This window comes from Macaca thibetana, chromosome 12 (assembly GCF_024542745.1).
Source record: "Macaca thibetana thibetana isolate TM-01 chromosome 12, ASM2454274v1, whole genome shotgun sequence".
NCBI classification, from domain to species: domain Eukaryota; kingdom Metazoa; phylum Chordata; class Mammalia; order Primates; family Cercopithecidae; genus Macaca; species Macaca thibetana.
Genome location: NC_065589.1, coordinates 14,981,349 through 15,003,602, shown reverse-complemented (window position 1 = coordinate 15,003,602; position 22,254 = coordinate 14,981,349). Strand labels below are relative to the sequence as shown.

Below are 22,254 nucleotides of genomic sequence, written 5' to 3'. Positions count from 1 at the left end.
AATGAAGAGCATGTTGCTCTTTCCTTTCCCTTCTTTTTTTCTTGTTGATTATTTTCTCCAGCTTCCACACTTTTTCTGACTGTTGAGGTTCTATGGTTTTGTTTGTTATAGACTTTAGGCTGAGGAGATTTGGGATCAAGATGGTTTCATGTTTTCACACATTGATGCGGCCTCTCTGTTCAAAACAGGAAAAAGAAAGCTTGTTTTTGTGTTACATACACAGGATAGATATGTGTATATAACATATAAAAATAAAATAACAACATAGCTGAACTCAAAAACAAGACATCTATCTCTGGGGACCACAGACTGAAAATGTAAAATGCGGGGCTGAAGCTGTGGGCTTGCTGGGTTCTGGGTCACAGACATGACGTGCGTAGGATACAAGAGAGGCCAAATACCCCATGAGAGTGGGGATCAGAGCCAGTCTTGCTTTTGAAGATACGTGTCAGAGTGGGGCCCCCTTCATCTTGGAATAAACCTGCTGTCCTTTGCTGCCCGGGGCTGTGGCTTCTGAACTGCTAACCCCTTATACCAGGTGTCCCCAAACACCAGACCACAGACCAGGACTCACAGCAGGAGGTGAGCGGTGGGCAAGCGTGCAAAACTTCATTTGTATTTACAGCCGCAGCCACTCCCCATCGCTCACATTACCACCCAAGCTCCGCCTCCTGTCAGATTAGCAGCCACAGCATTAGCTTCTCATAGGAGCACAAACCCTATTGTGAACTCCACATGTGAGGGATCTAGGTTGTACATACTTTATGAGAATCTAATGCTTGTTGATCTGTCACTGTCTCTCATCACCCTCAGATGGGACCATCTATTTGCAGGAAAACAAGCTCAGGGCTCCCACTAATTCTACAATTATGAGTTGTACAATTATTTCATGATATATTACAGTATAATAATAATAGAAATAAAATGCATTGTAAGTGTAATGTGCTTGAATCATCCTGAAACCATCTCCCCACTTCCCATGGAAAAACTGTCTTCTACAAAACCAGTCCCTGATGCCAAAAAGTTGGGGACCACTGCCTTAGAGAGACTGGAGGATACAGACAGTCTTTTTTATTTTTTATTTTTTGGGACAGAGTCTCGCTCTGTCACCCAGGCTGGAGTGCAGTGGTGGGATCTCAGCTCACTGTATCCTCTGCTTCCTGGGTTCAAGTGATTCTCCTGTCTCAGTCTCCTGAGTAGCTGGGGTAAAATTATAGGTTCCTGCCACCACACCTGGCTAACTTTTTTTTTTTCCCGTATTTTTAGTAGAGTTGGGGTTTCACCATGTTGGACAGGCTGGTCTCGAACTCCTGATCTCTGGTCATCCGCCTGCCTTGGCCTCCCAAAGTGCTGGAATTACAAACATGAGCCAACATGCCCAGCCCAGACACAGTCTTTAGACTACAGATTGACCTAAATCCTCTGCAGGCTTGAGAATAACCTATTATTATCCCCATTAACACTACGGGATGGGGCCTGGGGATGGGACAGGAAAAGACAACTGCAAAACTGCTAGACAGGTGGAGGCAGGTGGTGCTGGATCAGGGTGTGTGTGTGAGTGGGATGAGGAGAGAAAGTGACAGCAGTGGAAACAAAAACACCTTGCACTGAAAATTATGACACTGACGGACTTCATCGGCCCCGCATGGCTTCCTGAGCCCGGCTTCTTGATCATGGTGAATCTCAGGCTTCTGATGCCCCTCGCTGCCTACCTGTAAGTAATCAACCTGCTTCATGTCATTCGTTGTGTGTGTGGGTGTGAGCCTCCCTGGACTCAGACAAATTGGTAATCAGTGCACAGTGAATCTGTTCCCCAAAACTGACACAGCAGGCAGGGTCCAGTCTGACAGAATCATGGCTCATTGGTGAAGCAAGGGGCAAAACCTCCCAGTACCTGGTTGAAGGTGGAGACGTCAGCCTGGGGGCACAAGAGCTGGACGGTACTGCTGGACATCTTATGGGTCAGGAGGGGTTATATGTGGGACTCCTGGATGTGAGTGAGCTGGCCATGGACTAAGGCTGCCAGAAAGGAATGTGGAAACGAGATCGTGGCGCACAGGCCCCTGATTGTTGGGCACTGATGCGATCCTTCATTCCTGCGGCTGGAAAGCTCAGGAACAGAATGCTCAGATGGACCCTGAAGCACCTGAAAAGGATGAGGAAAGAGGTATTCAGGTCCTGAGGCATCTGAGCAGGAACCAACTATGCAATGCAGGCTGCCACAGAAAGGGAGACTTTCTAGCTAAAGGACAGGTATGGAAATGGTTCAGAGATGCCTTATGTGGCCTGGTTGATGTGTTTGTTTGATAAAAAGACATTGCAGACCCAATGTCTCGGGCCGAACGGTGTGGTTGGAATGAGGCCAACGTCTCTGGGTCTCCACTGGAGGTCAGTGGCACTATACTCCTGTCCATACAGAAAGGGAAAGAAGGGGAATTCAGACATTTCTGGGGTTCTTGGCTACTGGAATCCATATGGCAATATTTCCAGGTCCCCTTAGGGGAAAAATTAACCTGGTGACGTTGGGAGGTTTGAGGACAAACATGGTGACCTGTGGTGCTTATCTGTTTCCAGGTGGCGCCCTCGGGCCATTTTGGGTGCTGGAGACCACGGTTCCTACCACTTAGTGTATTATATGCACTAACGTAGGCTGCTTGTGGCACAGACCATCACTGTGACCTGAGGGGGTACGGTCTCCTACAGCTAAGAATCTGAGCTGTAATAGTGGAACATATCCACTGCTGCTGGCTACCTAAGCTCCCAAACCTGATGGGTTATTCAACAAAAGCAGTACTACAACTAAGAGAAAAAAGTATATTACTTGTTTAAATCTGCATCAGTCAGGGTTCAACCTGAGAGACAGAACAAATAGGAGATATAAATTAAGAAACTAATTTTAAAAAGTTGGCTTCCATGGTGTTGGAGGCTGATAAGGCAGTCCAAAATCCACAGGACAGGCCATCAGAAGGGGTGGGCTAGGACTCACAGGCATAGGCTGAAGCTCCTGAACACAGACTGACTCTCCGTCTCCAGAGGAACCTCAGCACTGCTGGTAAGGCCTTTCCCCTGACTGAATCGGGTCTACCCGGATTATTGAATCAGTTCCTCTAGGATTGTATTTTTTTTTTTTTTTGAGACGGAATCTTGCTCTATTGCCCAGGCTGGTGTGCAGTGGCGCAATCTTGGCTCACTGCAAGCTCCACTTCCCGGGTTCACGCCATTCTCCTGCCTCAGCCTCCCGAGTAGCTGGGACTACAGGCGCTCGCCACCACGCCCAGCTAATTTTTTTTTGTATTTTCAGTAGAGACAGGGTTTCACCATGTTAGCCAGAATGGTCTCGATCTCCTGACCTCGTGATCTGCCCGCCTCGGCCTCCCAAAGTGCTGGGATTACAGGCATGAGCCACCGTGCCCAGCCAGGATTGTATTGAAAATCAACTGATTATGGACTTCAATCACATCTGTAAAACGCTTCACAGCAACGCCGAGGTTCGTGCCCTTACATGTCCCACTCTTTCGGTTTCCATGTTGTTCTGGGGGTGGACTTGAATGTGTTGAAACAGCATTTTGGGTTTCAGTTGCTCACTGAGGCCATGTAGATGGTTTGTTTCAATCTGTTCAATTAAATAATTTGATGGTACCCAGTTCACTGGCCAATGGATGTGGTCTTGAAGGGGCTCATGATGGTCCAGTCTTTCAAGGCACCCAGTTTCATCAATTATCAACTCATGGCCAATCTTGTTTCATCCATGCCCCAACCATTTACCCTTCCCCCCATGAGTTAATTTGAATCCCGTATCATATAATTTAATACTAGTTTTTAATTTAATGTTTAATATTTAATAAATATTTCAGTTTGTATTTTTAAAAATAAGGACCCAGAATGTAGAAATAAAGATTCAGAAAGAGTGTATTACAAGGTGGGAAGAGATGTAAATTTAAATACGATCATCATGGCAGGCCTCATTGAAAAGGAGACATTTGAACAAAGACTTAAAGGAAGTGAGTCGCAGAGCGAGCCATGTGGATATCTGGGGGAAAGAGTATTCCGGGGAAAGGAAGCTAAAGTCCAAAGATGGTTTCTGAAATATTTAAAGATGCTCAAGGAGCCCAGGGTAGCTGAACTGAGTGAGAGGAAGAAGAGTAGAAAATGAGACCAGATAGGTAAAGGGGAGGGCAGGAAGACCAGGTAAGGTTTGCAGATTACCCTCAGGCCTGTGGTTTTTTACTGTGTATGAACTGGAAAGCCATTGGAGAGTTCAGAGCAGAAAAGTGACATGATCTCCTGTATATTGTATAAAGAGAGCTCTGACTGCTATTTTGAGGCTAGGTTGAAGAGGGCAAAGGATTAAAGCAGAGATGAGTTAGAAGGTCTTGCAATAAACCACGTGGATGAGATAGTGACAACTCAGACCAGAGCAGTAGCCATGGAGGTGGTGAGAAGTAACTATCTCCTAGATTTAGTTTGAAAATAAAGAAAAGAATATTTTCTGACACGTTACATTTGAGATGAGAGAGACTAGGAGGAGTCAAAAATGACTTCAAGGTTTTGGGCCTAAGCAACTTGAAAGATGGGGAAAAATGGCAGATAGCACCGTTTTGAGCAAGATGAGGATTCCACCTGGAGCAGGCTGAACTGCAGATGTCCACTAGACATCCCAATGGAAATGCTGAGTAGTAGGCAGCTGAATACAGCGGTCTGAAGATCAGGGGGAAAAGTCAAGGTCTGAGCTATCATTTTTGGCATCATCAGTATACAAATATAGAGATTGCATGAAACCATCAAAGACTGTATAGAGAAAAGAGTTTCTAAGCACTTAACCTTAGGAGCTCTAGGGTTAACACCTCTGAAAAAAGAGGAGACACCAGCAAAGGAGACCGAAAGGAGCACCCAGTGAAGAAAGAGTAAAATTAAGAGTGCATGGTGTCCTGGAAGTGAGTATGGAACTGTTTCAAGGGGCAGAGAGTGACAATGGTGACAACGTTACCAACGGGTAAAGCGAGATGCGTGAAGTGAGGTGAGCACTGGCGAATGACTGCTGGATCGATACCGGTGATCTGGACAGGAATGGTTTTGGTGAAGTATTGAAGACAAAAGATGGATATGAATGGATTTAAGAAAAAGTATGAGGAGAGGAATTAGAGAGACAGGAAATAGACTACACTTTCATAAATTTTTGCCTTAAAGGGAAGCAAAGAGATGACTTAATCTCACAAACATAATGTTAAGCAAAACAATCGATGTAAGAATGCCCAACTATATTCATATAAAATATTTTTATGTATGTCTATGTGTATAAACACATATATACATATATTTTAGAAACAGGGTCTTGCTCTGTTGCCCAGGCTGCATGAACCCTATAGTGAACTGTGCGTGTGACAGATCTAGGTTGCACACTCCTTATGACAACCATAGCTCATTGCAGCCTTGAACTCCTAGGCTCAAGTGAGCCTCCTGTCTCAGCCTCCCAACTAGCTAGGACCACAGTGGTGGTGACCAAGTGGTCTTCCCTAGGTACAGGCAGTAAGGAGGAGAATTACCTGTAGAGAATTTAAAAGCAATAGTAAAACTGATGAAGGGCCTGTCTGTATTTTATTGTTGCCATGTACCAGCAATTCTAAATAATGATGGTGATAAAGTATGCTCCCCACCAGGTGGGCTGCTACTCCTCCCGGCTTGGCATGCCACCCTGGCAGTGTCTAACTAATCACCTTTACCTTTTCCAGAACAGCACAAAAATCTTTGGTTTTGAACATTCTTCTAATCTCTAATTTATTACTGTCCAGAATGTTAGTCTCATGTTTTTGAAAACTCTTCAAGATATAAAAAGTTAACTACTGTTTGACATGGCCAGTGTTGAGATTTACTCACGTGTTTTCTGTTTCACACTCCCTCTTGCATCATATGCCTTCTTTTGGGGTAATTTTCCTTCTTCCTCGAGTGCATCCTTTAGCAGCTGCTTTTGGAAGAGTCTGTTACACCCTTACTGAGTGAGTGTGTCTCACTCACTCCATTTCTGTTTGTCTGAAAATGTCTTTATTTTACTCTCATTTTTTGAAACGTTTTCCTCTCTGTGTACAACCCTAAGCTGGCAATTATTTTCTCCAGCACTTTGAAGGCATTATTCCACTACCTTTCTGGCTTCCATTGTGTGCCATTGAGAAGTCATTTGTCAATCTAATTATCATTTTTCTGTCGGCGATGCTCTTTTTATTCTTCTGACTGTTTATAAGATTTCTTTTTCTTTGGTATTCTGTAGTTTCACTATGGTGTGTTTAGATTTGAATTTCTTTTCATTTACTCCTTTGGAGAGCTGTTAGGCTTCCTAAATCTAATTCATGCCTTTCATCTCGTCTGCAAAATTCTCCATGGATATTTCTTTGTCTGTCTGTCATTTCTATCTTATTATCTCCCCAAGGAACTTCAAATAGACCTTTGTGGAACTTTCTCACTCTAATCTCCATATGTTTTAATAATTTTTTCACTTTCATCTCTGTGCTGTATTCTAAATGAGCTCTTCCAGTTTAATATTTTCTTCTTTATTGCTCTTACCTTCTCCATAGCTCTTGTTTATTAAGCTTCTATTCTTGACTACAGTCATGCATCCTTAATAACAGGGATATTTCTTGAGAAATGCACTGCCAGGTGATTGTGTCATTGTGCAAACATCATATGGTAGACTTATACAAACCTAGATGGCATAGCCTGCTACATACTTAGGCTAAATGGCATAGCCTATTGTTCCTAGGCTATAAACTTATACAGCCTGTTACTGTACTGAATGCTGTAGACAATTGTAACACAATGGTAAGCATTTGTGTATCTAAACGTATTTACACATAGAAAAGATACAGTAAAAATACATATAAGGGATAAAACATGGTACACCCGTACAGGGCACTTACGTGAACAGAGCTCCAGGGCTGGAAGTTGCTCTTTTAGGATCTTGCTCTGTCACCCAGGCTGGAGTGCAGTGGCACAGTCTCGGTTCACTGCAACCTCCACCTCCCGGGTTCAGGCAATTCTCCTGCCTCAGTCTCTGAGTAGCTGGGATTACAGGCACCTGCCACCACGACTGGCTAGTTTTGTATTTTTAGTAGTGACGGGGTTTCACCGTGTTGGCCACACTGGTCTCGAACTCCTGAACTCGGGTGATCTGCCCTGCCCACCTCGGCCTCCCAAAGTGTTGGGATTTTACAGGTGTGAACCACCGTGCCTGGCCACTTATTATAATTATCAAGTGTTATATGCCGTACGTAATTGCACGTGCTAGACTTTTATAATACTTGCAGTGCAGTAGTTTGGTTTACATTGGCATCAACAAAAACACATGAGTAATGCTTTGCTATACAACATCATGATGGCTACGATGTCACTAGGTGATAGGAATTTTTTTTTTTTTTTGAGACGGAGTCTCGCTGTGTCACCCAGGCTGGAGTGCAGTGGCCGGATCTCAGCTCACTGCAAGCTCCGCCTCCCGGGTTCATGCCATTCTCCTGCCTCAGCCTCCCATGTAGCTGGGACCACAGGCACCTGCCACCACGCCCGGATAATTTTTTTTTTGTATTTTTAGTAGAGACGGGGTTTCACCGTGTTAGCCAGGATGGTCTCGATCTCCTGACCTCGTGATCCACCCGTCTCGGCCTCCCAAAGTGGTGGGATGAGCCACCGCGCCCGGCCAGTGATAGGAATTTTTCAGTTCCACTACGATCTTATGGGACCACTGTCATATACGTCAGGGGTTCTCAACCTCCAGTCCAAGGGCCTGTACCAGGGTCCATGGCCTGTTAGGAACCAGGCCGCCAGCAGGAGGTGAGTGGCGGGTGAGCAAGAGAAGCTTCATCAGGCCGGGCGCGGTGGCTCAAGCCTGTAATCCCAGCACTTTGGGAGGCCGAGACGGGCGAATCACGGGGTCAGGAGATCGAGACCATCCTGGCTAACACGGTGAAACCCCGTCTCTACTAAAAAATACAGAAAACTAGCCGGGCGAGGTGGCGGGCGCCTGTAGTCCCAGCTACTCGGGAGGCTGAGGCAGGAGAATGGCGTGAACCCGGGAGGCGGAGCTTGCAGTGAGCTGAGATCCGGCCACTGCGCTCCAGCCTGGGAGACAGAGCCAGACTCCATCTCAAAAACAAAAACAAAACAAAACAAAAAAGAAGCTTCATCGGTATTTACAGCCACTCCCCACTGCTCGCATTGCTGCTTGAGCTCTGCTTCCTGTCAGATCAGCAGCGGCATGAAATTCTCATGGGAGCGTGAACCCTATTGTGAACTTTGCATGTGAGGGATCTAGGTTGTGCACTCCGTATGAGAATCTAATGCCTTATGATCTGTCACTGGCTCCCAGGAAAACAAACTCAGGGCTCCCACCGATTCTACATTATGGTGAGTTGTAAAATTACTTCATTATATATTACAATGCAATAATAATAGAAATAAAATGTACAAAAATATAATGCATTTGAAATCCTGAAACCATTCCCCCACCTTGGTTTGTGGAAAAATTGTTTTCAACGAAACCAGTCCCTGGTGTCAAAAAGGGTGGGGACTGCTGATATACACGGTCCATCATTAACCAAAACATACTTATGCTTCCCATGACTGTAGTTCTATTTTTCCCCAAATTCCTGATTATTTTGTTCTATTCTTAGGATGTTCTATTTATGTATCTTGTTCTATTCTTATGATGTTATTTTCCTCCACGTGTAAACATACTGAACATTTTATATTCAAATACTGATCATTCTTCTATGTCAAATCGTTGTTAGTCTGATTTTGCTATCTATTACTTCAGTTGGCTTGTTCCTGAAACTTTATATCCTTGTATGATTCTGAATTTTTAAAATTCATAATCTCATATTTGATGGAATTTTATGTGTGGCAATATTTTGATTCCTGTATTGAGGTACATTCTTTCAGAAATCATTTGCCTTTGTTACATATAGGTGCCTGGAGACATTGCCAATCAGGACCACTTTAAACTAAATTTTCAGCTTAAAAGAGAAAAGTGTAGCCTGTAGGAGTAGGACTCCAGAATTATGTGAGTGCTGGTTTATAAAGACAAATGCTGAGGGCATATTCTCCAGACTCCACCCAGATTAGTCTTCTTCCTGAGGGATTTCCCCCTGTCATTTTGTATTTTGTTCTGATTCATCATTCACTGAGGATGTGGCCCTTTGGGGTTGTCACTAGAACCAAAACTTTAGGTTCTGGGGGAACCAGCAGATGCCCTGAGCACACAGCAGAGTCAATGCTTCCTTAGCTATCTGGCCTCCTGTTCTTGCTTTGGCATCTGAGGATTTTTCTTAGTTTCTTACCAGTTCAGCCATTTATTTTTTTTAAAATTAAATGTATATCCATGAAATCCAAGGGTTTTGTGGTGTAAAGATTTTTCTGATATCCAGTCTGTTGTTGCCTAATGCAAGTAAGCCTTTCTTACTTTAATGTTTTTTAAAAAGTCTGTTGCCTTTAATAAATAAGCTTTTCTTAATAAAAAAATTTAAAAACATTGACTGAAATTTGTTTAAACTTCAAACAACCCTAAAGTCCCCCTCTTAGTCCATTTTCTGTTGACTGAGAATACCTGAGACTAAAACATTTGTTAAAAAATGACGCTTATTTAGCTCACAGTTCTGGAAGCTGGGAGATCCAAGATCAGGGGGCAGTATCTGGCTGGCTTTTGGCGAGGGCCTTGCTTTGTGCCGTGTCATAACACAGCGCATAAATCCATTAAGGAAGGAGAAGGAGAAGCGCATGTGCAGAGACCAAACATGGGAGGCAGCCTTGCTTATAACAACTCACTGGAGTGGTGACTAATCCATTCCCAAGCGAGCAAGAGCTTCCTTTCAGGAGAAAGGCATTGATCCCTCTTGAATGACCCAGTCACCTCTTAAAGACACCACTTCTCAACACTGCCACATTAGGGACCAAGCCTCAGCACGAGATTTGGTGTCGTATTCCAGCCATGGCACCCCTTTCTCCTTTAAGTTCAACCCCTCAATCCCATTCCCCCTAAGGTAATTGCATGGAGACCATCTCCATTAGGATAGAAAAGTAAGAAAACAAGGCAATGTCTAAATGATCAGGACCCAAACTCACTGAAAATCCATTTAAGGAGTTTATTTTGTTTGATAATGATAATGTGGGCCAGGTACGGTGGCTCAGGCCTGTAATCGCAGCACTTTGGGAGGCTGAGGTGGGGGTAGATCACCTGAGATCAGGAGTTCGAGACCAGCCTGGCCAACATGGCGAAACCCCGTCTCTACTAAAAATACAAAAATTAGCTGGGTGTGGTTGCGTGTGCCTGCAATCCCAGCTACTTGGGAGGCTGAGGTAGCAGTGAGCCGAGATCACACTCCAGCATAGGCAACAAAGCAAGACTGTTTCAAAAAAGAAAAGAAAAGAAAGAAAATCTGGCCTTTGACTTCAGCTGTCCTTTGAGTTAAGACACCAAAAAATAGTTTATGAAATAGTGGAACCTAAGGCTGATGGACCACACACATCCTGCATTTGAGTCCATGAATATGAAGTGAGAACACTCATCTGGGCTATCTGGACTGTCAAATACCACATATTCCACACACACTGAAAAATATCCATTTTGATATATGTGAGCCTATTCCAAATCCAGACGAATCCCCATTTCATGCACTTAAAATAATGTCACCACTGTATTTGACTTTTTGGGAGGTAATCTTTCTACGCAGAGTGCCCCTCTCCTTACTAATCCCTTTGAGGTTGCAACTAAAAATGCGTTTTCATGATTCTAACTTTTATTTAATTAAAGGTAGATTAAAGTACCAGTTATGCTAGCTGGTTAATCTAATGGAGGGTGCAATCAGAGGCCATCAGCTGGTCCCAGAGTGGCTGAGTGCAACGGCTGCTGGTTGTGAGCACTGGGCGGGGTCTCTGTGTATTTGCCAGTGAGGAAAATGAAGGCAGAGCAGCACAGCAGCTGTGGTGTCTGTGATATCAAGGGGGCACTTGGGGCCACTGGCCTTTCCCTTTTCTTTTTGTGTATACTCCCCAGACTTGGTGATAAGAGTTGCTTTTCACGTCTTAAGCCTCAAGACCATCCAGGGAGGAGAAGGGTGAAGGCAAAGAAATTAGTGAATGACGGAGGCGTCTTACTTTCAACTCCCTTGATCAAGAAGAAATGGCGCTTACTCATTCTGTTTCTCATTCCAAAAGTTATCTCTGCAAACTGGGGGGTGGAAGTGGGGAAGTGGGGGCTGATGAGAGGGATGAAGAGGTCTGGTAACAGGTAACCAAGAGGTGGGTGTTCTGGTGTAAAACTTGTGGGTTGTTATTACTTCGTTTACCTAATTAAAGGCTTACTTTAAAAAATTAACCTTATTCGAGATGTTGTATGGTTATTTACCCATCCCCTCCAAATCCCTCTTATATTCAAACTTGTGAATTTCATCTGTTTTTGGAAATAAGATTCTGCCAGAAAATCATTTTATATCATTAGTTAACCACAGTATATTCTTACGCCCTCAGTAAAGATGATTATATCTACCACTCTCTCCATAACCGGCTTGGTGATTATTATTAAATTACTCTTCAGCTTTTTCTAGTTGAGATAAAAATGCTTCTTTTAGCTTTTCTCATGGGCCTCTTCCCCTAGTCTTTCAGTCATCTTCAAAGATGTGTCTTAAAACCTCTTTTTAAGATCTTCATAAATCCATTAAGATCTTTTAAAATCCATAAATAGTTCATGTTGTGATAGCAGTTTGAGAGATGCTGGGAAAATGAAGGAATCGCTTCTGGAAGTCTTGCTGCATCCTACTCTTTGCTGAATCTCTGTGTCAGAGAAAAATGCTGATTCAGTTTGCACTTTCTACCTTTTATATCCCAATTTTTAAAAATGGCATTTGGCATCCTATTAGTGGAATATCATGAGTGCAGACAGAGTCAATGATAAATGGACAATTATGATTGAGATTTGGGAGTTACTAATCAATGCACTTCCATATTACTGGCTCTTAAAAACTTAGTGAAAGCATATTTAATTAGATTCCTACCAAAAAATCAATTTTTAAGAAGCACAGTTTTCAAGACCCGCCATTCGTAATAACATCTTTTCTTCTTTGTATATAGGAATAGGGTTTGTCTTCTGTTATGCCTTTGAGCTGTATGTTTTTGCTCATCCTGCTCTGTACCTGGGTAAACTGGTTTCTTCTTTAGCAACTGAGCTTAAAAATAGCTTTCCATGGAAGAACCAAACTGAAAGTTGTTCCAGCATTGAGGATGTCAGCAGAGACTAGCAGAGGAGATATGGTGGCAATACAAATATTTTAAAGGAGTGACTTAAATATATTCCTCTTGGCCAAGAAGATAAAAGGATTCGGAAATATTGAAGTATCAAGGGATACAAAACGTAAAACTTGAATTTTTCTGCCAAATTTTAGACTTGTTTTCAGGTTTTAATGGTTGTGTGGCCCCCTGCCTTTTGAAGAAAGAGCAAAAGGTATTGATTTGCCAACAAAGAAGACACTTAAATTTTAAATTAGGATACACAAAATAGTGGCAGAAAAGAGAATAGAAGGATTGATGGGTCATTTTTATTTCTAGTCATATTTTAACTAATTCAGTTATAGGAATTCATTCATTTCAACTTAGGATATAATGCATTTGTCGAAAAGTAACGGAAATATCTGGAGCTGATTAACGTAAAAGTCCTTCGAAAAGGTAAGTGCCTCCTAACCATGTTGATTAATGTAAATAGATGTTATTTTTTCAATTAGGAAAAGAGAGAGAGATGTTTGTATATTGACAACACTAAAGGCCAGGAATAGTGTGGTTTAGAGGCCAGCACTTAACCTGTGTAAGAACTCATACAGTAAGTCTTATATTCATTTATATTCTTATAGTCATTTTATTCATAAGAAAATTGAGATATTAAGAAAAGATTACATCTTTAGGGTTTACTTTAAAATAATCTAGAAGCAGGGGTGAGAAATTTCATGGGGAGTGGGGTACAGATGAAACAAGATTGGCCATAAATTGATACTTGTTAAAGTTGAGTAAGGAGAAAATGAGGTTTCATTATACTATTTTTTCAAAATGATGTATGTATTTGAAGTTTTCCAAAATGAAAAGTTTTTAGCACATCACTATAAACATCAAGATTCAAAACCAGATTTTGCTGATTTCAAGCTTGTTCTCTTGCTAACATATGATACAGAGAATAATTTCTGAAAAACTGAAGAGCAATTTGCCAACCAGATAGTAAATGAGGAATTTAAATTTTATTTTAGAAAGTAATGCTTGCACACTGAATAGCCTCAAACAAGCATATTGTATTGAACAAGTGTGTAGTACTGAATCTATATGAATCTTAGTGCTAACATTTCTTAAATGGAAGCAATCCTTTCCTCTGTTGAACAAGTGTGACTACAAAATAGATTTTAAAAAAATGTCCTGGCATTACTTCATTTAATTTTGTATTCTGAAATGATTTCTTTTTGCCTTTTTGCTTTTAAAGAAGATAGCTTCTAAATATTTTGTAGGAATTCTTATCTATTTATAGATAGGTGAGAATGACAATTTTTCCCATGAGACAGAGTAGATTTACAGAATTTGTGCACTAAGCTCTAATAAGATTGAACTTTAGCTAGGGCAAGGAAAAACCTCTAGCGGTAGCTAATGAGAACCACTTCCACTGGAATGACCTCATGGCTTTAATTTTACACAGGTCTTTCATTCCTTCACCTGTTTAGTGAAAAGGTCACCTGTTCAATGAAAATGTTTCTGAAGAAATAGAACCTTAACTACACCGTATTTCCATTTCTCAATACAAAATTATTCTATTGAAGACATCGTGCTAAAGGAAAGAAACCAGAAGCAAAAGGCTATATAAAAAAATAATTCCATTGATTTGGCATTCTATAATGACAAACTATATGGATAGAAAACCAATGACAAACTATATGGGTAGAAAACCAATCAGTGGTTGCCAGGGACGAGGAGTGGGGACAGGGGATTGGTGGCAGAGAAACATAAGGGCACTGTTTGGGCTGATGGAATTCTGCTTTATCTTCATTGTGGTGGTGGTCACACAGCTGTACATTTGCCCAAATTCATGAAACTGTACATAAAAAGTGTGAAGTTACTGCATATATATTATTTATCAACAAATCTGATTTTTAAAAGGATAAAGATAAATAGATATAGATATATACTTTTGAAAATATGCCTCTTTGTCCATGAGAGCACAGTGGCCATGAACTTACCTGAATGTCAAAGGGAAGCCCCAGTCCTTGGTTGTCAACCACAGTCATAGTCATGATGGGTTGAATCATCAAGGCAATGAAGGGTTTAATTCCAAATGCCAGGGCATAGTCTTCCATGCTCAGATTAACTCCAATCTGAAATCTGTCATTGTACAAATGGAAAGAGTTTTAAAAGGATGCACACATGCGCATTCAAATACAAAACAGCAAATGGTGTTCTTCGCAAGGCTTTGCTCTGCTGAGGAAGCCCAGGTTTCTATTGACAGTTTCTTTCTAAAAGCTCTTTTAGCAGAGAGAGCCTGAAGAAATAGACAAATGGGATGGTGCAATGTATTTTAACATTCCGTGGGATGGGATATAGTATGCTAAGAGTTTAAAACTAGTTAACCAATTCTAAAATTAAACCAAATTTTCAAAATACTCTGCAACTAGAAAACATTGAACGTTATTTGAGATAAATACGGCTTAGCAAGTCACTTTTAAAATTAGACGTATCAGGCCGGGCACAGTGGCTCGTGCCTTTAATCCTAGCACTTTGTGAGGCCGAGGCAGGCGGATCACTTGAAGTCAGGAGTTTGAAACCAGCCTAGCCAACATGGTGAAACCTGTCTCTACCAAAAAACACAAAAATTGGCTGGGCGTGGTGGCGCATGCCTGTAGTCCTAGCTACTCAGGAGGCTAAGGCGGAGAATCCCTTGAACCCGGGAGGCGGAGGTTGCAGTGAGCCGAGATCATGCCACTGCACTCCAGCCTGGGAGACAGAGGAAGACTCTGTTAAAAAAAAACCAAAAACTAAGTTTATCAATATGTGAAAACAGGTCAGCATGATGAATTTTTTACTTTTTTAAAGATTTAATCACTGGATTATTGATTGTCTGAGTTAGCAATTTCAGAGTCTAATTAGTCAATATTTTTCTGCAAAATCCACAAATTATTTCCTTTCATAGTTTATTCAATCTGGTAATTAATTCATTTTAAATAATTGTACTGGGATGTTAAATTTAGTCCGTCAAGATTGACATACATAGTTAAAGTTCTTCCATGCAATTTAGCTAAAACATTTGTAATGTGAATCTATTTACAAAATGAACCAAATGAAAAATGTGAACTATTTTTGTGTCCCTTCCAAAATTCTTTACATAAAAAAAAAATAGAAGCATTTTAAAACTGTGTGATTTAATGAAAAGGCATTATTTCCCTGCAAGATACTACTAACTAAACATAGCAAACCCCATAAATGACCCTAGGTCCCACACAGTGAACATGACAGGTGGTCCAAATGGGACTTGTAACTTCAGGTCTTTCTTGTTCAGCTAACAATTTTTCCCTTGAACAAATGTGGAACTGCATTGACGCTTTTAAAACTTAGATGAAATCAAATGGCAGATTTCCTCCTTTTAGTATGCAAATTATTTCATGTTGGAATCTTGATTTAATCTGTTCAGATGCCTAAGCAGCTTGACAGTGATTTATTTGGTTTTGGATAAGACCTCTACATGTGATGGATTAGAAAAAAACACAGTTCTGATGGTGGGCTCAGAGTGGCTTTGAATCCTAAGATTTTTAGTGCAAACCCCAAATTATTTTCAAGATACCTGAAATTACATGTAATCATACTATCTAAAATCTTATCTTGAACCTCTGGCTGGGTTATTTCACGGTGGCCTCCACTTGGTTGCTGTGGAGACATTGAGCTACCATGCAGAGAACACTGCCTAGGACTAGCAAGTTCTTAGAAAATAATTGTTGTATTTATGTTCTTCCATTGCGTATTTGGCACTAAGTACAGGTGAGTCTCTGGAGTATTGTCTGTAATTTAAAAAATGGAACTACCTTGAAGCTGTATTCAATCATTTATGTATTGTATATTACGGAAGTATGAGATTAGCATTTCCCAATTTACTCTATAACTTAAAGGAAAGTAATAGGAACATATGCTAAAGCATAAAAAAATTAGGTTGTGCCTGTATAACAATGAAATGGTTAAATTAAAAAAATTTCAGACTGGGTTCGGTGGCTAATACCTATAATCCCAGCACTTTGGGAGGCCGAGGCGGGCAGATTACGAGGTCAAGAGATCAAGATCATTCTGGCCAACATGGTGAAACCCGGTCTCTACTAAAAATACAAAAATTAGCTGGGTGTGGTGGCACATGCCTATAGTCCCACCTACTAGGGAGGCTGAGGCAGGAGAATGGCTTGAACCCAGGAGGCGGAGGTTGCAGCGAGCCGAGATCATGCCACTGCACTCCAACCTGGTAACAGAGAGAGACTCCACCACACACACACACAAAATTTCAATAGCTCAAAGTTTTATTTTCATATTGTATGTATGTATTTTTTTTTTGGAGGAAATACTAACCAAGTGCCTACATAAAGCGAGAACTAGAGGAAACAGCAGAGGCATAACAGGGAACAAGCTAGACAATGAGGACACCCACGGAGATTGCACCCCATCAGGGAATAAATTAGTACCAGATAACTGCTTTGATTAATTTTTAATTAAATTGATCAGTTTTTATGTCATGAAAAAAATGCAAAGTAAGTGTCTTTTTATATAATAATCACAAATTAGGCCAGGCGCAGTGGCTCACGCCTGTAATCCCAGCAGTTAAGAAGGCAGAGGCGGGCGGCTCACTTGAGGTCAGGCGTTTGAGACCAGCCTGACCAACATGGCGAAAGCAACATGGTGAAACCCTATCTCTACTAAAAATACAAAATTAGCCAGGCATGGTGGCGCATGCCTGTAATCCCACCTATTCAGGAGGCTGAGGCACAAGAATCACTTGAACCCGGGAGGTGGAGGTTGCAGTGAGCTGAAATCACACCACTGCACTCCAGCCTGGACGATGGAACCAGACTCCAAAATAAATAAATAAATAAATAAAAATCAAGAAATCACAAATTATTTTATGTAAACTTCTATCACACAATGATTGAAATCATGCATGGTCAACAGTCTTAGACTTTTCTTCTAAACCTGAATACTAACCATTTGCATGAGATAAATTTATTCTACACTTGCTAAATTTGTAAGTTGCCTAGAAGTTGGAGCAGTAATTAGATGTAAATGAACTTACAGAAATTGAATTCACATATGTAGAAAATGATATTTTGTCAGTATGTTGAGTTAGATATGTAAATGATCATTTTATTTAGTGCCAAAGTTCACACATCTATTTGGTCAAGTTCCTTTTGTTCCTCTACTGAGTATGTCTCCAGACACTAAAATACTAGGTTTATTCAATCCTTGCCCAGTAATTACTTTTAAAAATGTATCCCAAATTAATTATGTCTGAAATGATTTTTCTCTTCACTAAACTTACTGACCATCTGAGTGAATTGACAAATTAGATAAAAGATGGCTGTGCAGGCCTTTGGTAGAAAACTCTGAACATTTTCTCTGGGAGAACCCTAACAGTTAGATAACGAGTCTCATTTTACGGCCTCTTAGAATCTCAGAATTCTCACTATTCATGTGGCTTAAACTTTCATGCCCATAACAAAACATTCTGAGCATTTCTTAATTCATCAAAGGATTTTGTTTTTTCTAAATATCTCACATCCTGACAGTTAATTATTAATATTTTTCTAATTTCCCTATTTGTTTCCTCAGTAGAATGATGTTAAGTTGCATCCATCAGTAGAATGAGGTTAACATGCAGTAGAAATGCAATATGGCTGTGAACCAATATGTTCTGAAATACTCAAGACTAATATACATTTATCTTTTCACAACGTGGAAGTTATAGTCAGGAATAGTAAAAGTGACTGAAAAATCATTATTATTATTTTTACTAACTTTCAGGTTCTCCTTCCTAAGTATAGCCATTGACCATGAAACGAAACTGATTTAGGTTTGGCTAGAATTATTTTTTCCTAATCAAGAGATTGCTAAGAGAAAACAAAATATTTAGCATGAATACTAGGGGAAGATAGAGATTTATTTCCTGTTACAGTAAGAAAATAGCAAGGTAAGCTAAAAATCATATTTTTCCATAAAGAAAAAATAGGCATAAACTGGTGAAAATCAAATAAAAACAGAAAATCTAAAAGCAATTGCAGGCTGGGTACAGTGGCTCACACCTGTAATCCCAACACTTGGGGAGACCGTGTGGTGTCTCGCACCTGTAGTCCCAGCTACTCAGGAGGCTGAGGCAGGAGAATCGCTTGAATCTGAGAGGCAGAGGTTGCAGTGAGCCAAGATTGTGCCACTGCACTCCAGTCTGGGAGACAGAGTGAGACTGGGTCTCAAAAAAATAAATAAATAGGCTGGGAGTGGTGGCTCACTCCTGTAATCCCAGCACTTTGGGAGGCCAAGATGGGCGAATCACGAGGTCAGGAGCTCGAGACCAGCCTGGCCAACATGGTGAAACCCCGTCTCTACTAAAAATACAAAAAATTAGCTGGGCATAGTGGCGGGTGCCTGTAATCCCACTTAACATGGGAGGCTGAGGCAGGAGAATTGCTTGAACCCGGGAGGTGGAGGTTGCAGTGAGCTGAGATCGTGCCCCTGCACTCCAGCTCCAGCGACAGAGTGAGACTCTGTCTCAAAATAAAAATAAAAATAAAAATAACAAAAATTAAAATAAAAATAAAAGCAATTGCAACAAAAACAAAAATTGACAAATGGGACCTAATTAAACTAAAGAGCATCTGTACAGCAAAAGAAACTATCAATGGAGTAAACAGGCAACCTACAAAATGGGAGAAAATATTTGCAAACTATGCATCCAACAAAAATCTAATATCCAGAATCTATAAGGAACTTACACAAATTCATGAGCCAAAATCAAAGAACCTGATTAAAAAGTGGGCAAAAGAGGCGAGGCATGGTGGCTCACACCTGTAATTCTAGCACTTTGGGAGGCTGAGGCAGGCAGCTTGCTTGAGCTCAGGAGTTCGAGACCTGCCTGGGCAACATGATGAAACCCTGTCTCTACAAAATAAAAAAGATCAGCTGGGTGTGGTGGCACGCACCTGTGGTCCCAGCTATTTGGGAGGCTGAGGGGAGAGAATCACTTGACCACTGGGGGCAGAAGTTGCAGTGAACTGAGAAAGATACGTAATCATCTCCCCTTTTTCATTTCTGATATTGATAACTTGTATTTTTTCCATTCTATGCATGAGCACTCTCTCTCACATTTATTAGACTTTTCAAATGACTAATTTGGCTTTGGTAATTTTTCCTATTGTACTGTTTTCTATTCCATTGATTTTATTTTTTGTTATCTCTAACATTTTCTTCTTTGAGTTTCATTTGCTGTTCTCTTCTAGCTTCTGAAGATGAATGTTTAAATAACTTAATTTGTGTCCTTTCTCTGTTTAAAAAATAAATGCATTGGAGACTGTATGTTTCTCTCCCTGCACTGCTTAACTGCATCCTATAAGTTGTGATTTTTCATATTTTCATTGTCATTCAGTTCAAATTATTTTCTAACTCCAAGTATAATTTTTTGACCATGTTCTTTCTTTAATTATAAAACATTTGTGTATTTTTAAATTACAATTTTGCTAATGATTTTAGCTTAATTATGGTTGTCAGAATACTTTTTCCGTATGATTTCAATCTTTTGGTATTTATTGAGGGCTACTTTTTGGCCCAGTTCAAGCCTGTTTTTGGTCACTCTTCTATGTTCACTTGAAAATAGTCTTTATCCTGCAGTGTGTACAGTTTCCACATATCCATCATTGCAACTTTATTCGACATGTAGTTTGAATCTTCCTAATCCTCACTGATGTTTTTTGTCTGCTTGTTATTGAGAAAGCTGTGTTCACATTTGCAACTGTGAGGGTGGACTTTTTTATTTCTCTAAATTTTTTTTGGCATTTTGCTCAATACATTTTAAGGCTATGATTTTTGTGCATACAAATTCAGAATAGCTTTATTGGCCGGGCACGGTGGCTCACGCCTGTAAACCCAGAAATTTGGGAGGCCGAGGTGGGTGGGATCACTTGAAGTCAGGAGTTTGAGACCAGCCTGGCCAACATGGCAAAACCCCATCTCTTCTAAAAATACAAAAATTAGTCAGGTGTGTTGGCACACGCCTGTAATCTCAGCTACTCGGGAGGCCAAGGCAGGAGAATTGCTTGAATCCGGGAAGTGGAGGTTGCGGTGAGCTGAGATCATGCCACTGCACTCCAGCCTGGGTGACAAAACAAGACTCCATCTCAAAAAAAAAAAAAAAAAAAAAAAGAATAGCTTATTTACCTAGTTGTTAATTAACACTTTTATCATTATGAAATGACTATGAAACTTATAATGAAAAGACAAATCACTCTGGTGTTGTTGCTTATTTCATCTGATACTGGGATAACTAAATTAGCTTTCCTTGTATTAGCGTTTGTACAGTATATTTTTTCCCATTTTTTAACTTTCAAACTTTGGAGCCCTTATTTTCAAGAAGTGTGTCTTGAAAGCAACATAATTAGGTTTTGAGTTTTAAAATCCGTTCAGCTGACTTTTATCTTATAATTGGAGTAATTAGTTCAGGCACATTTTAATGATTTTGCTGCTATATGGGATTTTAAATTTACCATTTATTTGTCCTGCCTGATTTATGTTCCTTGATCTGTTTCTTGTCTTTTGTTGCATTAAGTTTAAAAACACTTTCCCTCCCTTCATTAGCTTGTTAGTACTATCTTACTGTATTATTCTTTTAGTAGTTACCATATATATTACAGCATGAAGTTTTGACCTAGCAGAATCTAGCCTAAAATAGTATTTTCACCACTTCTTTGACAATATAAGGATTTTGCAATACTTTAAATCTATTATTTCCCCTTCCTTTTGTGCTATTACCATCATAAATTTTAACTCTATGTATATTTTTATTTATTTATTTTTTTGAGATGGAGTCTTGTTCCGTCGCCCAGGCTGGAATGCAATAGTGGGATCTCGGCTCACTGCAATCTCCCTCTCCCGGGCTCACGTGATTCTCCTGCCTCAGCCTCTCTAGTAGCTGGGATTACAGGCACCTGCCACCACGCCCAGCTAATTTTTGTATTTTAGTAGAGAAAGGGTTTCATCATGTTGGCCAGGCTGGTCTCCAACTCCTGACCTCAAGTGATCCGCCTGCCTTGGCCTCCCAAAGTGCTGGGATTACAGATATGAACCACTGCGCCTGGCCTCTACATACATTTTTAAAACTAGAAACGTTAGGCCAGGTGCGGTGGCTCACATCTCTAATTCCAGCACTTTGGGAGGCTGAGGCGGGTGGATCACTTGAGGCCAGGAGTTGGAGACCAGGCTGACCAACATGGTGAAACTCCTTCTCTACAAAAAATACAAAAAAATTAGCCGAGTATGGTGGTGCACACCTGTCATCCCAGCTACTTGGGTGACTGAGGCTCGAGAATTGCTTGAACCTGGGAGGCAGAGGTTGCAGTGAGCTGAGATTGCACCCCTTCACTCCAGCCTGTGCGACTCTGTCTCAAAAACCAAGATTTGCTTAGATTTAGTTACATATTTATTTTTTCCAGTATTATTTTTCCTATATTATTGCAATACTAATGGTGATCATTTTCATTCTGCCTAAAGAATTCCCTTTATATTTCTTTTAGTGTACACCACAATAATTTTGCTTAATTTTTGTCTTAAAAATATCTTTATTTTGACTTAATTTTTGATGAATATTTTTGCCGAGTATAAAATTCTAGGCTAGCAGCTTTTTAGTTTTCGCACTTTAAAAATGTTCTTGGGCAGAGGGCAAAAGTTGAAAAACTACCAATTGGGTACTAAGCTCACTAGCTGAGCGATGGGATCAATTGTATCCCAAACCTCAGCATCATGCAATATACCCACGTAACAAACCTGCACATGTACGCCCTGAATCTAAACTAAAAGGTGCAATTATTTTTAAATGATAAAAATAATGGGCTGGGCGTGGTGGCTCACGCCTGTAATCCCAGCACTTTGGGAGGCCAAGGTGGGCGGATCACGAGGTCAGGAGTTCGAGACCAGCCTGGCCAACATGGTGAAACCCCATTTCTACTAAAAATACAAAAATTATCC

At 40.7% G+C, this 22,254-nt stretch overlaps 1 protein-coding gene and 1 pseudogene across 2 annotated transcripts in view; one reads left to right on the top strand and one right to left on the bottom strand.

Annotated features, from left to right (window-relative positions):
* The window catches only part of LOC126932867 (thiamine transporter 2-like), a 42,214-nt pseudogene that overhangs the window by 8,414 nt on the left and 11,546 nt on the right, over window positions 1-22,254 (bottom strand).
* The window catches only part of LOC126932880 (COP9 signalosome complex subunit 9-like), a 249,397-nt gene that overhangs the window by 218,559 nt on the left and 8,584 nt on the right, over window positions 1-22,254 (top strand). The window lies entirely within an intron of this gene.